At 42.4% G+C, this 15,287-nt stretch overlaps 2 protein-coding genes across 5 annotated transcripts in view; both read right to left on the minus strand.

The window, feature by feature from the left end:
* ETV6 (ETS variant transcription factor 6) overlaps positions 1-15,287 on the minus strand; it is a 166,111-nt gene that overhangs the window by 149,170 nt on the left and 1,654 nt on the right. The window lies entirely within an intron of this gene.
* The window catches only part of TTC38 (tetratricopeptide repeat domain 38), a 256,120-nt gene that overhangs the window by 76,884 nt on the left and 163,949 nt on the right, over positions 1-15,287 (minus strand). The window lies entirely within an intron of this gene.

The following is a 15,287-nucleotide window of genomic DNA, read 5'->3' on the forward strand; positions in this document are numbered from 1 at the left end:
AAGCAAAGGTTGGGTGGCCGTCTGTCATGGATGCTTTAGTTCAGGGGTGTCCAAACTTTTTTCAAAGAGGGCCAGATGAAGTTGACATGCCTGAGGGCTGATGAAAGTTGTTGAGTTGTTTTAGGATTTTAACCCAGGAAATAAACTGCCACAGGGGCAGGATTAAATTGACCGACGGGCCAGATTAGGCCCCCGGGATGGACTTTGGACATACCTGCTTTAGTTGGACTAGACCAGTGGTCCCCAATTAGGGGTCTGGGGACTCCTGGGGGTCTGCCGAACATACCCAGGGGGTCCACAGCACCACCCACTGCCAGGGACTCACTTACCTTGTAAATTGCCCAGTGAATGCCTTGTGAGAATGTTGCTGGATGGCAAGTGAGCTGGGATTGGGTACAAACATCTGACACAGTTTCTTAGGGTTCATGTAATTGGAGGGGAGGGGGAGTACAAACAGCTCACCTGCTTATCATTAAAAAAAATGGAAGGGATTCCTTCCCCTTACTCTCTACTTTTTAACTGAAAATAACTTCTAACTACTTTCAGGTTTAGAGAACTCGCCCACTGCTTGCAAGGAAGGGTTTTCAGTGAATCTTGCCTTATGTGTTTGGGATCCATGTCCCTTCTTGGAAGCCCAACAGGGGAAATAGCTAAGCAAATTTCCACTATGATTGGCACAACAGCTCAACCTCTGATGATTTAGTTTAGTGCTTGGACTGGGCGATACTTTCTTTTCAACATCGTGAAATATCAGCAGCTAAATCCTGGTATATCACAATGACTGGAATTTATCTCAGCTGCTTCTTCCTGCCTTAGGGAGGAAGCAGCAGCTAAGATAATGGCCCAGCTCTACACAGGGAGCGAGTCCCAATGCCTCTCAGGCTCACCTGTGAGCCAAGGAGCATCGGGCCTTTGCTGAACTGTTCAACTGGGGGGGGAGAGGAGAGAGAGAGGCTTCCTGGCCCCCAGCTCAACGAGCCAGCAGGGCTAGGGGCTCCGTTAACTGCTTGGCTGAGGGAAGCGGCAACTGAGGTGTCCCCCCCCCCCGCTTGTATGAGAAGGTGGCAGGTCAGGGGCTCCTAAAACTGCTTGGCTGGGGCAAGGGAAGTCACATGCTCCTCAGCCAAGTGCCCCGCCAATCCTGATTGTTTCTCCCTCTGCCAGCATGAGGGCAGAGCGGGATGGTGGCTTCACTCAGCGGTATATCAACCACTGCAGCTCCTGAGTCCCGCTGCTACCAGCGCCAGCTGGAAGGAGCCAAGAGCAACATTCTGCCAAGTGAAGCTGCCATCGCAGTCTGCCCCTCATACCAATCCTGGGCAATGTCTCAATACATTACCCAGGCCGATTTAGTGCAAAAGGCAGCCTGCGTGGATGCTGTTTTCTTGTTTTCTGCGGGAAGTTCTGTGGCTACATTTGGGGGTGGAAGGAAACCGATGTCCGGCAGAATCCTAATAAGGTAAAACGTTCATTGTTCCTATTGGGTAATCAACAAGAATAAAAACCTCACTCCAAATAAGTACTGTATTTAACTAATTACAGTGGTACCTCGGGTTACAGACGCTTCAGATTACACACGCTTCAGGTTACAGACTCTGCTAACCCAGAAATAGTACCTCAGGTTAAGAACTTTGCTTCAGGATGAGAACAGAAATTGTGCAGCAATGGTGCGGCGGCAGCAGGAGGCCCCATTAGCTAAAGTGGTGCTTCAGGTTAAGAACAGTTTCAGGTTAAGAACGGACCTCCGGAACAAATTAAGTTCTTAACTTGAGATACCACTGTAATCTCTTTAAGCCAGGGATGAAACTTGGGCACAGGAGGACTAACTAACTAAACTAACTAACTAACTAACTAACTAAATAAATAAATAAATAAATAAAAATTACAGCTGTTTTCTACTCAGTCTTCACCAGTACTTTATCAAGCTGTGACCAAGTCTTCACCTATGTCTTGAAGGTGCAAGATCCCTCAGTTAGAAGAACCATATACTGCAAAGTTTTGCTAAGATGTACCATATCAGATTACGAGTAAGGAATACTCTCTCATATGAAAAGCCTTCTGCATATAGAATGCCTGCAAGTTAGGGACACAATTGCTTTTTTAATATTCAGTTATAGTGGAGCAATGGAGAGAAGTCTGGGGACAGGCAATGTGTGGTAATATCACAATTTTTATGGTCTGTTTTTAGTATATCTAAAATCCTTTGCTTATTAAGGGCTACCCCACATTTTCTTCAAAAAATTGCTTTGCACAGGTAACTACCATAGAGCGATCAAAATTTTCAAAAGGAGGGGGGGGTCTGTGGCTTGGCTTTTGAAAATAGGGGGTCCTCAGTGATTTGCTAATTGTGAACCACTGAATTTGATGATCCTTGGGGTCCCTTCTAACTCCACATTCTATGATTCTATGAAATAAATGTCATTTTTCATCTAGAATCAGCCCAAAGGAGGAAAGAGTATGAATTCCTGTCCCTGCTTCTATTGCTTGTTAGAAGAAGACACAGTGATGCCCAATCACATAAATATGCTAAAAAACTTAATTTCTCCACTGTTTCTTATGAGTGTCTGTCACCTTGGCAAAGACATGAAAATAAAATCAACGATAACCAGGAAATCCTGTTTTAGGCAAAGGAATGACCACTCTGCCTGTTGCAGCTGTTCTATGGTTGCCACATACTGACTATGCCTGCTTCTGCCACAATAGGCATGGCGAGGGGCAGAGCTAATAGCAAAGCTCTCAAGCCAAAAGAAGCCTATGCATTTGCTCCTGACCCCTCATCCTCAGATTTTGCTCCTGCCGCTGGATACCTTGGGTGGAACATGTGTCAGATGACCTCCCTATGCATCAATGAAACATGCAAGGGGTGTCTGAGGTTACACAGATTAGCCGCACCCTACAATGTGAATACACCAGTGACCATGTTTTCTAGGTTCTCATATACATCAATATACATGCATAAGGTTCTCTACGTGAGAAGGGCTCTAGGCCTGCGCATTTTGTACATGCCAAAGTACAAAGCTCCTTTCTGCACATAGGAAGCAGAGGGACACAAAATTCCTGCTGAACACATAGAGAACAGGGAGTCTGGTCACGAGACCCGACAGCAGCAGGGCAGTGCGAGCCTCGGCAGCAGCCCAGCCCCCACCATTTCTTGAATGCACAGGGCAGGTGTCGTTTGAACCCTACTCCTGAGAAGGAGACTAAAAGCCTGCAACTTCAGATCAAACTCAGAAGCCCTGGCAGTAGCTAGAGACTGCGTTAAAGCAGAGCATTTTTATTTCAACAGCTCTATTTCCAAGCAGATGTGAAGTAATTTCTAATCACAAAGAATACTCTATGGATATTCAAAACACATCAGGAAAAGGTCTTTGGTGATTTGGTACAATGGCCTGGGAGGCTCTGGAGTCCTCTAGAAAACAGTTTTCCTAACTAGTGTAACTTTCTGTGTTCATCATTACTGTTCTGACGAAGGAATGCTTTCAGTATTTGACGCTGGTTTTACTAACAGGGCAAACACCAATGCTATGCTCCCACAGGCAGGTGCTGTATACACAACACATTCCTATTTCAATAGTCCAGAGCAGGAAGAAGTCTGTTCCGCTAGCTAACAATTCTACACAATTGCAATCAATGTGTGGTAAAAACCTTACTAACATTTTTACTGGAAAGGAAAAACAAAATGGTTCTCTAAAACCACGCAATGGAGCAAGAAATATACTATACTTAACGTCACAGCTCTTTGGGGGTTTCATGTTCAATAATGCCCCAGGCACACCAGATACAGGTGCCCAGTAGCCATAGAGCTCTTCCTGAAGACTTGTAAATAGCTACAATTGCCTGTGGCAAGTAAGAATCTCCTCCAGGCAAAAAAAAAAAGAAAGCTGTCATAAACAGGAAGGGAGCTAGTGCTCTCCATCTTGTCCTAGGCTGCAGAAAAGACACCGGTGACAACACCTGCCCTTCACATATGAACATGGAGACACTTTGCACATAGACTCATCTGGTCCAGCGCCCTCTTCTCACCATGACCTATGAGATGCCCATGGAAAGCCCACAATACAGAAACAAGGAGAAGGATGTCAATATGCAAGCATTTACATGCAGGTTCATCACCCCACCTGCAGACATCTAACTTTTAGAGACCAAGGGAGGAAGCTGTAACCTTAAGAGTTTTCAGTACCGCAAAGCAGGGACGTGTGCTGATCTACCGGTACGGTAGTTCTTTGGTCAGACATGATGCTATTTTTTTCATACTGCTAAGTGTCCTGAAGCTTAGATCCTCGGACACAAAGGGTGCAGATGGACATCTGGGTGGGGAAGGGACTTTAAATCCAAGTAGAAAATGGCTTTGCTCCTTGACCCAGACTCCTTGCCCCAAGATTTAACTCCTTCCTCTGGAGACCTGAGAAGGCAGCTAAATTCCTAAAATGTCAGGACAGAAACCCAGTGACTTATCTATGTGGTGCTGGTGTTGTCTACTTTCAAACTTTGCTTACTGGAAAGCAGAGCTGAACCCCAAGGGTGCAAAAGTTGGGTGTCCCCAGTTTAGGGAAACTATGTGTAGCCAGAGTTAACAGTATTCAGAAATCTCAGGTGCCCTAACTGAAGACAGCTGCTATCCAAGACACCTCCACTATTCCTTAAGGATGGGAGGAAGGTTTAGAAAAAGCTGCTCATATGCTGGGAATACAAAGCCCCGAGGAATCTTAATCTCAACAGTATATTCCACATACCATTCAGAGAACATAGGCACATAGATAAACAGTGTTTGGGACATGGGAGTGTACCGCTTATGATTTGTAAAATTGCTCTGAGATAAAAAGAAAAAGAGTTCTATAAAGAACTGAAGGTTTCCATTTAATTGGGATATCCCAGATCAGAAGTTTTTTTTTATTAAGTTGCCTCCCAGAAAGCTCTCAAGTGGAACCTGTTGATTTGGTTTCTTAAATCAACTTCATCCAAGAAATACACTTTATCGTTTATATACTACACCTGTCAAACATCACACAACACATCAATTAGACATTAGTATTTTAAGTGGTGGAAGATCTTCACAAACATCATAATTAATAATTCTTACAACAACCCTGAATGGCAAGCCATTATCATTTATCTCCACTTTGAAAATGGAGACAAAAAAGAGCCATTGAGTAAATTCATACCAATTTATTTATTAAGAGATTTCTATGCAGACTTTCAGCAAAACAAAATGTTTTCATAAGCATCATTAAACTGGTTTAACTCATCAGCCTCCAAAGGCTCAGAAAAGACTCAATATGGAGGCCAATTGGCCAAAATATTGGGAGATAGTAGAAAAAGATGGAGACACTTGGAGATTGCAGAGCTTTGAGAAACTAAAGGACAAAGTGCGAGATTGGTTACATTATGGTCAGATTAGGGAGGCCTTTAAGGTGGATAAAAAAATAGGCTTCCAGGTGGAAAAATCGAAACTAGAAACAGAACTGTTAGAACCAAAAACTAAGGTACTTTCAAGAATGTATAACTTGCTGTTAAAATGGAACACTCAGGATGAAACGGTTAAATCAGCAATGATAAAATGGGCACAAGACATTGGTCATAATATCATGTTTGCTGACTGGGAACGGTTATGGACCACTGGTGTGAAATTTACGGCATGTAATGCCCTGAAAGAAAATATTATGAAAATGATATACAGGTGGTACATGACCCCAGTCAAGCTTGCAAAAATATACCATTTGCCAGACAATAAGTGTTGGAAATGTAAAGAAACTGAGGGAACATTCTTTCACCTTTGGTGGACGTGCCCAAAGATTAAGGCTTTCTGGGAAATGATCTATAATGAACTGAAAAAGGTATTTAAATATACCTTCCCTAAGAAACCAGAGGCCTTTCTTTTGGGCATTGTTGGCCAAATGGTGCTAAAGAAGGACAGAACTTTCTTTATGTATGCAGTAACAGCAGCAAGAATACTCATCACAAAGTATTGGAAGACACAAGATTTGCCCACCTTGGAAGAATGGCAGATGCAACTGATAGACTACATGGAACTGGCAGAAATGACTGGCAGAATCCGAGACCTGGGAGAAGAGATAGTGGAAGAGGACTGGAAGAAATTTAAGGACTATTTGCAAAAGTATTGTAAATTGTATGAATGCTAGAATGATGCAGGATATAAAGATAATATGCCATTAGTGACATAGCCGAAAGGAGTATGAAAACAATTGATCTATAAGAACAAAGGTGAAACTTGAATAATATTATGTCAAACTTAAATATCTGATAACAAAGGGAAAAAATTGGAGACATAATAGCTGAAACGTACAATTTAAAATAAGTTTTGAAAGAAGGTGAAGTATTGCTGAATAGGATTTTGTAAACGGGAACACAGAAAAGGGAGATGTGAGGGAGTCAGAAAAGAGGGTTATGGAAATTTTATTCATGAAACTGAACCATTTTTCATGTCTTTTTTATGATTTTTTGTCCTTTGTCTTTTTTTGTATGCCTTTTTTCGTTTTTTTCTTTTGGTCTTTTTGATTGACTGTGATGGTGTTGTTTTTCCCCCCCGGGTTGTGTATGTGAATTGTGTTTTATTGTTTAAATTCTTAATAAATATTTTATTTTTTTTAAAAAACTCAACAGCCTCCATAAGCCTGACAAAAAGGTGAGCTTTTACCCGGTTTCTAAAATAATATAAAGTTGGGGTGAGACTCACTTCAATGGGGAGGCCATTCCAGAGATGTGAAGCTACCGCTTGCTGCAGTAACAGCACACCAGACTTACAAGAGGACCTTATGGAGGCCCGCTATACTATTTACAGCTGCAATCTTAGGGACAATTTACATATTACTGCACACACACACACACACACACACACACACACACACGAACAGCAGGGAGAGATGAACCTGCAGCATAATGAACTGCCCTTAAATCTTCAGATGAAAGACAGTATACAAATTTTATCAACAAATATATGGTTCCTAAGAGCAAGTAGCAAAACACACAAAGGATACAGTGGTGCCTCGCAAGACGAAATTAATTCGTTCCGCAAGTCTCTTCGTCTTGCGGTTTTTTCGTCTTGCGATGCACGGTTTCCCATAGGAATGCATTGAAAATCAATTAATGCGTTCCTAGGGAAGCCGCCTTCAGACCAGGTCCGGGGACAGTCTGTCCCCAGACCTCTTCTGAAGGCTGGGGGGGGGACAAGGGCTTTTCTTCCCACCCCCAGCATTTTAAAAAACCCCGGGACAGCGGAGGACTTCTCCGCTGTCCGGGCGATCTTAAAATGCTGGCGGGCGGCATTTTAAAATCGCCCCGGACAGCGGAGGACTTCTCCGCCTTCCGGGGCGATTTAAAAGCCCCTGGGAAGGCAGGCAGGGGGGACAAAGACTTTTTCCCCCCGCCCGCCTTCAGAAGAGGTCCTGGACCTCTTCTGAAGGCGGGCGGGGGGCGAAAGTCTTTGCTCCCACACGCCTGCCTTCAAAAGGTGTCCCCGCGGCGGCGGGAGGTGTCCCCTGCCCCCCGCCCGGCTTCGGAGCACCGGGAGAAGCGATCTCCCCGCAGCCCCTTGCTTCAAAAGAGAAGACCCGCTGTCCCCGGGGCAAGCTTCGTTTTGCGAAGCAAGCCCATAGGGAAATTCGTCTTGCGAGGCAACTCGAAAATGAAAAAACCTTTCGTTTTGCGAGTTTTTCGTCTCGCGAGGCGTTCGTCTTGCGGGGCACCACTGTAGTAATGTTTGACAATCCCTTACCACGTGCACTGCCAATTTTGAGGCTGGTGGTGGCAAGGGGATGCTGAGTCCTGCAAGATTCACACATGTGAGTCCAAACATCAGACCAAGTGGGGTGTTGGCTTCCACATAGGAGCAGGAGGATTTACATACCTTGAGTTAAACATTCAACAGCAACTGAAATAATTGCCCTGCAGGCAAACAGTTTCGAATTTGTCCTGGTCATATCCTGCTCCTACTGTAATAGCTTAGGAATATGAAGCAGTGATCACCCACAGAACTATGCCAGTGTCACTTCCAGACAATGATGTGGTTTTCTGGAAAAACTTGAAAGAATCCCCTAAACAGATTGAGATCATATTGATTATATATAACTTTTAATTTAGTAAACGGTAAGTGTGGCACGTTAATTTTTCATGTTTGTCTGAGCCAAACGATTTCATTAGGAAAAACAGGCAATAAAGCACCCTTAGCATGCTTTAAAAATTATATACTTGAAAATTATATTTATTGGAAAATTTCCAGTAAATAGCATTTAAGCCATACTAAGGGTGCTTTATTGCTTATTTTTCCTGATCAAATGTTTTGGTTCAGAAATTTACAACACTTGTAAATATTTTAAGATAATTCAACAGCATGGACTTCCCTTATATTATTTAGATTTAAAGCAGGTGAAATATGGAGTCATTAAAAACCATTTAACATATTAATTTTAGTATAACCAAAAGGCTATGCGCTAGGTATTTACTAGATACAGTCATCTGAGGTGGGGGGAGAGGGGGCTAATTACAACTTTGAAACTGCCCTGTATGACAGCAGTTTTTGAAATTAGCCAGGCACCGGGCGCATTTGGCACCTAGTTTTTGACCACTTGCGACCAAGTGAAGATGACGGTGCCAGGATGGGGCCTGAAATCTCTACCATCTGGAGGTGCATGCCTGGGGATCCCTGGATCTGGACGGTTTTCACACACTAATATCCCAGCCTGTAGAATTCTATCAGTTGTATGTTATCTGCACAACTGGAATGAATTTCTGGAAGCAAACTGCTTTCTGTGCAGCCTAAGCAGGAGCAATCTCCAAAAAAGAGGTGGTTGGAATATATGTGGCAGTGTTAGAAACTCAGATATATCAGCTAGGCGCCAAATGACTCCTTAAACCAAGGTTACAGTCGCCAAAATGGAATGCCTAGTTGTCATTTTGGGGCCAGACACCTCGAAAGTCATATTTTTCAATACAAGCTTTTGGTTCCACTCAGAAATTCATTCTGATTGTGCAGATAAAATATAACAGATAGAATTCTATAGGATGCATTGCTAGTGTGTGAAAGCAATCAAGATCCAAGGATCCCCAGGAATCCACCACCAAATGGTGGAGAAGTCAGGTGCATGCCTGGTGCCTGGGCATCTCTGCTTGGTCGCAAGTGGCCAATAAAAAGGTAAAGGTACCCCTGCCCGTACAGGCCAGTCGTGTCCGGCTCTAGGGTTGTGCGCCCATCTCACTTAAGAGGCCGGGAGCCAGCGCCGTCCGGAGACACATCCGGGTCACGTGGCCAGCGTGACGAAGCTGCTCTGGCGAGCCAGCACCAGCGCAGCACACAGAAACGCCGTTTACCTTCCCGCTATAAAGCGGTACCTATTTATCTACTTGCACTTAGGGGTGCTTTCGAACTGCTAGGTGGGCAGGAGCTGGGACCGAACGACGGGAGTTCACCCCGCTGCGGGGATTCGAACCGCCGACCATGCAATCGGCAAGTCCTAGGCACCTGTCACCTGGCAAATTCTGAACGCTGATATGTGGACTGTTCCTGGATAAAGTGACTTTTCTTCTTCAAGCTCTTAACCTGGCTCAAGGTTGTCCTCTGAACTAGCCAGATGTTTAACTGAGAATCAATTACAGTCAGTCCATCATTCAAAAAATAAGAGAGCTGTCTTGCCCAGGCAACTAGACATTCCATTTTGGTGACCGTAACCTTCATATAAGGAGTCATTCTACAGTGTAGAACGCATCCCTGACTCTGCACCCCTCAGAGTGGAGAGACCCTCTACAGCTCCCCTGTACACAAGCAAAGACATTGTTCCAAAGCAAAGAAAATGACATCATGGAATTCCTTGGCACAGGTCAGAAGCCTCATCACTGCTCAGGATGGCCAAGAGGTGGATGGGATGTCAGGAGCAACTGTTGACTGGGTTATCTTGCAGGGCAACGATATGCCAAAAAGACTCGATTTCTCATTTTACTTGCTGAAGATCCGGTTGCACCTCTGGTTAAGAACTTAATTTGTTCTGGAGGTCCGTTCTTAACCAGAAACTGTTCTTAACCTAAAGCACCACTTTAGCTAATGGGGCCTCCTGCTGCTGCCATGCTGCCACCATGCTGCCGCCATGCAATTTCTGTTCTCATCCTGAAACAAAGTTCTTAACCCAAGATACTACTTCCAGGTTAGCGGAATGTGTAACCTGAAGCATCTGTAACCCGAGGTACCACTGTAGAGCTCCTCTATTCCACCAAGTCTCCTGTACATGTAAAGTCACCTCTTTTGAAAAAGTGAAAAAATACAGGCAACTCCCCATTTAGACATGCCAAACCTGGAAATGAATTTTTAAAATGCAAAAGTGGCCTTAGAAGAGCCCAGAAGGGTTGTCCCCTGTTGCCATTATTGTTTCTTTTAGTATTAGAGACCCTGGCAAGGAACATAAGATCTGATGAAGAAATAAAAGGTGTAACAGTTGGGTGCAAAGCGTACAAACTGAGAGCATTTGCAGATGACCTTCTAGTAACAGTAGAAAACCCGTTGGTGAGTATACCAAGGGTATTAGATAAAATATCTGAGTTCGGACAGGTAGCAGGATTCAAGTTAAATAATAAAAAAAGAAAGCATTGGTGAAAAATATGACAGAACAAAAAAAATGAGCTACAACCAGCAACACAACTGATAATTGAAAAAAGGTGCAGTACTTGGGGGTAGTGTTAACAGCTAAGAATATAAATAATCCATGTAACAACATGGAAAGAGATAAAGAAAAATATGGATGTCTGGGGAAGGATGAACTTATCACTTTGGGGAAGAATTTCAGTTATGAAAATGAATGTATTGCCAAGGATGCTATTTTTATTTCAAACAATACCCATAGTCAGTAGAGCAGGACACTTCAAACAATAGCAAAAATTTATCTGGCAGGGGAAGAAACCAAGGATTAAATATAAACTACTAACAGATACCAAAGAAAAAGGTGGCTTCTCTCTGCCAGATTTGAAATTATAGTATGAGGTGTCATGTCTCTGCTGGCTACGGGAATGCATAATCTTAAAAAATACAGATATTTTAGACCCTGGGGGTCATGCTAATAGATTTGGTTGGCATGCATATTTATGGTATGAGAAAACCTAAGTGAAAAGGGGTTTTGAATCATTTGGTAAGAAAAGCAATTTATGGTATATGGGGAAAATATAAAAACCTGTTAGAGCAGAAGACACCAAGGTGGCTTTCCCCAGTGGAAGTGATATCCTTGAAAAAGACTAATGCAAAAAGTGAATGGGCAACCTATAAAAGTTGCTCATGGAAGTAGAACAACAATTGAAAATGAAAAGTTTTGAGGACATAAGACAGTTAGTAACAGACTGTCTGCAATACCATCCATTAAATGAAGTGTTTAAAATAGATTTCAAAAATGGATTTAGTAAAGAATTTTCAAGGTTTGAAAAAGATTTATGAAAAACAATGTGAAGTTACTTTCTAAAATGTATAAACTGCTGCTAGAATGGCATACCAAAGACGAAGAAGTTAAATCAGTAATGATACAATGGGCACAAGATATTTGGTACAATATCCAATTTTCATCTTGGGAAAAGTTATGGAGGGAGCATTTAAAATTTACAGCATGCTGTGCGTTGAAGGAGAATTATATGAAAATGATGACTTAACACCTGTAAAATTAGCAAAGATGTACAGAACTGATTCAAATGTCTGTTGGAAATGCAAGGAGAAAGAAAGCACATTCTACCACATGCGGTGGACGTGCAAGATAACAACAGCATTGTGGGAAATGATCTGCAATGAGTTGGGAAAAAAAGTTTAAAATAATGTTTGTGAAAAAACCAGAGACTTTTTTACTTGGTATTTTAGGTGCACAGATTCTGAAGCAGCAGAAATGACTATTTACATACATGACGACAGCAGCGCAGATACTACTGGCCCAGAGCTGGAAGGAAGATAAAAGTCCCGACCAGAGACGAATGGCTGATGAAAATGATGGACTAGGCCGAAATGGCAAAATTGACTGAGAAAATCAGAAACCAGGAAGAACTTTAAGAAGGAATAGGAAAAAACTACAATGTACCTAAGAGAACACTGTAAACAACTAAAAACTTTGGCAGGATTTGAATAATGCTTGTAATGTACAAAAAAACTATAGTATAAATGGATGATTTAAAAAAAATAGAGAAAATAAGGGAAACAGTTGGAAAGAAAAAGATTGATAATGGTAACCATGGAAGAGCGGAGGGGAATGCTAAATGATTATGTTGATATTTAATGTTTGAACTTAAATTTGTTTTGTATAACACAATAAAAATATATTTTAAAAAATAAATAGAAGAGCCCAGAAAGGGCAAAAAGGCATAAAAACAGCGCCTAGCAATCCCACCAGCCTTTGCACTGACTGCTGAGGCTTGTGGGGAGTTGGAGTTTGAGCAAGGAGGTTTGGAGGGAGCGACTGTGGTGTGCTTTGGCAGAGTTTGGCATCTGGTAAGTGCTGCTGGTGTTTCAAGGGGTTTCCAAGGGTTTCCCAATGGGTATAGAGGGTGTTTCCCCCTCTAATGGTTTTTCCAATGGTGTTTCAAATACACGCAATTTCACTGATGTGTGTGGTGCTCAGAACATAAGCCCCATGTAAATGGGGAGTTGCCTATACTTCCTTTCTGGAATGGAAACTTGGAAAGCCAATGACCAGCAAACAAGAAGAAAATCCTGTTTTAAACAGTCAGATCCATAAAAAGGTAAAGGGACCCCTGACCGTAAGGTCTAGTCGCGAACAACTCTGGGGTTGCGGCGCTCATCTCGCTTTATTGGCCGAGGGAGCCAGAGTCTGTCCACAGAAAGTTTTTCCGGGTGATGTGGCCAGCAGAAGCATTTGCTGCTTCTGGCAAAACTAGAGCAGCGCACGGAAACACCGTTTACCTTCCTGCCAGAGCGATACCTATTTATCTATTTGCACTTCGTGCTTTCGAACTGCTAGGTTGGCAGGAGCAGGGACCGAGCAACGGGAGCTCACCCCGTCGTGGGGATTCGAACCACCAACCTTCTGATCGGCAAGCCCTAGGCTCTCTGGTTTAACCCACAGCGCCACCCAGTCAGATCTATAACCCTGCCAAAATGCTTAGTTACAGTTGTACAAAAGAACACATTACTCAAAGAGCAATCCTACACATGTCTACTCAGAACTAAGTCCAACTGAGGTCAGAGGCACTCACAGGTTAGTAGATCTTAGTTTACCACAAACCTACTGTAAACAAACTATGCACTGTGTGCCCCAGAACGGTAAAGGAAAGATAAGGGGAAATATGTACTTAATACAGTTGGAGAACATAAAACAGTTTGAAAGTGAAGCTTTCAGCTGCTATGGAATACTGTAAAGAGTCAGCAGCCACCATAAGCAATGTACGCCTCACGCACTGAGCAGCCTTGCTTTCAAGCTTCATTGGTGCTGATCCCCCATCCCTAAAATGCCACATTGCATAGAACCTTAAGTTTATTTGAGTGAACATGTTGAAATGGAAATACTGGGTGTGAAGCAACACAACTTGTCCTGAGTAAAAATATAAATCAGGGAAATAAAAAAAGGAACTTTGCTGCCCGTATATGGACCCTTGCAATTATTAGGCATAACTGCAGGGTGAAGCAAGCAGGGTGGGGTTGGGGGGGAGGTGGAAGATTCTCATGGGCCTGTAGGAGCTACTTAAAGTGAGACATTTCACTACAAGCTTGTTCAACAGACCAAGAAATAACCATCTTCAGAGCGCTCACTGGGATGCAATCCTATACAAACCTGCTAGGAGTAAGTCCTACTGAAATCAGTAAGACTTGCTTTTCAATAAATGTAGATAGGATCAGACTACACAATTAAATTCCCCACATAATGCTACTACACATGTTCAGAGATAAACAGTAATACTAAGCATTTTTATGGAGCATTTAGAATATTCAGTGCTTCACATTCCATTATTTCAGTAATCTTTTAAAGCCACCCCTCTAAAAGATAGGAAAGTAGATGTAGCCCAGTATTACAGATGAGACAACGGAGGCTGAAAACTATGGCTTGTCTAAGGCCATCTGGGGAAGGTTCTGGCGGAGGGTGTGTGTGGCAAAATATGAATTGGCCACTGCAGAAAAACAGCTCTCAAAAGAGAAATTGTGCCATTCCTGAAATAAAACTGTGTACAAACTTCTGGTCCATATTCAATCTGTATTCATGACCTTGGTGCAACCCTATCAATGTCCCCTGGGAAATGCATCTCACAACAGAGGAAAGACTACTGTATGTTGAAATTGCTGCTTTGCAATTTGAAGCATATGTATTTCCTCAGAGGGAAACCATCCAAGTTATATGGGACCTATTCCCTAATCAGCCTAGCAACCTATATGCTCACTTAGAAGTAAGTCTCACTGGGCTAAAGAGTTCATTGGATCACAGCATCAGTAATTTTGAGAGAAATACATTGCTGGGTTAAAAAAAAAAGTACAGAGAGTTAAAAGTTTTTGAGATGTGACAATACCTTTTCTGGCTAAATGGAAATGCATATTCAAAAATTTTCAAAAGCAAATTTTGGAATTAGCTCACTGAAACCATGCTTCCTTTTTCATAATCTGAATGAATCCCTTGGCCACTAGACACAGAGCAACCTATTTAATTCTATCAAATGTTCCAGAGAACTTTGAAGGAAGTTTGAAGTTTGTTAGAAAGAAATGCAACTTTGCAGAAGAAATATCAAACAACAAAACAGCCCCCTCTATTTATTTATTTATTTATTTTATTTCCTATCTACACACTGTTTGATTGTAAAAAGCCTAAAAGCCATTTACAAAAAGATAAAAAAATAAAACTGAGAAAAGTTCACAGCCCTATTTCAAAACATTAAAAAGTTAAAATACTAAAACAGATTTAAATTACCTGAACTTTCTAAGTTTCTGGGTAGGCTTGCCTAAACAAGAAAGCCTTTTAGCAGGTGCTGAAGAGAGTCCAGTGAAGGTGCCTGCTTGATCTCACGAGGCAGGCTGTCCCAAAGTGCAGGCGCTGCCATACTAAACCATTGTATTCTTACTAATGTGCAGCAGTGCCAATTCTATCCATTCTAGGCAACCAAGAAGGAAATTAATCAAGTAGCAAATGTATGTAGTAATAGCACCACAGTGCTCAATTGACATTTTAAAAATAAGCTGCTGACAAAGGTTGTTTCACATGCACACCCTCTCCTCTCCCTTCCCTCCTTTGTATAGCGATCTCAAAATAATTTTGACATTAGCCTTTTAGCTGTCAGAATGTCACTCAGACGTAATCACCTGATGCTGGACGTTAGTA

Source organism: Podarcis liolepis, assembly GCF_965112155.1.
Source record: "Podarcis liolepis genome assembly, chromosome: 5".
NCBI classification, from domain to species: Eukaryota; Metazoa; Chordata; class Lepidosauria; order Squamata; family Lacertidae; genus Podarcis; species Podarcis liolepis.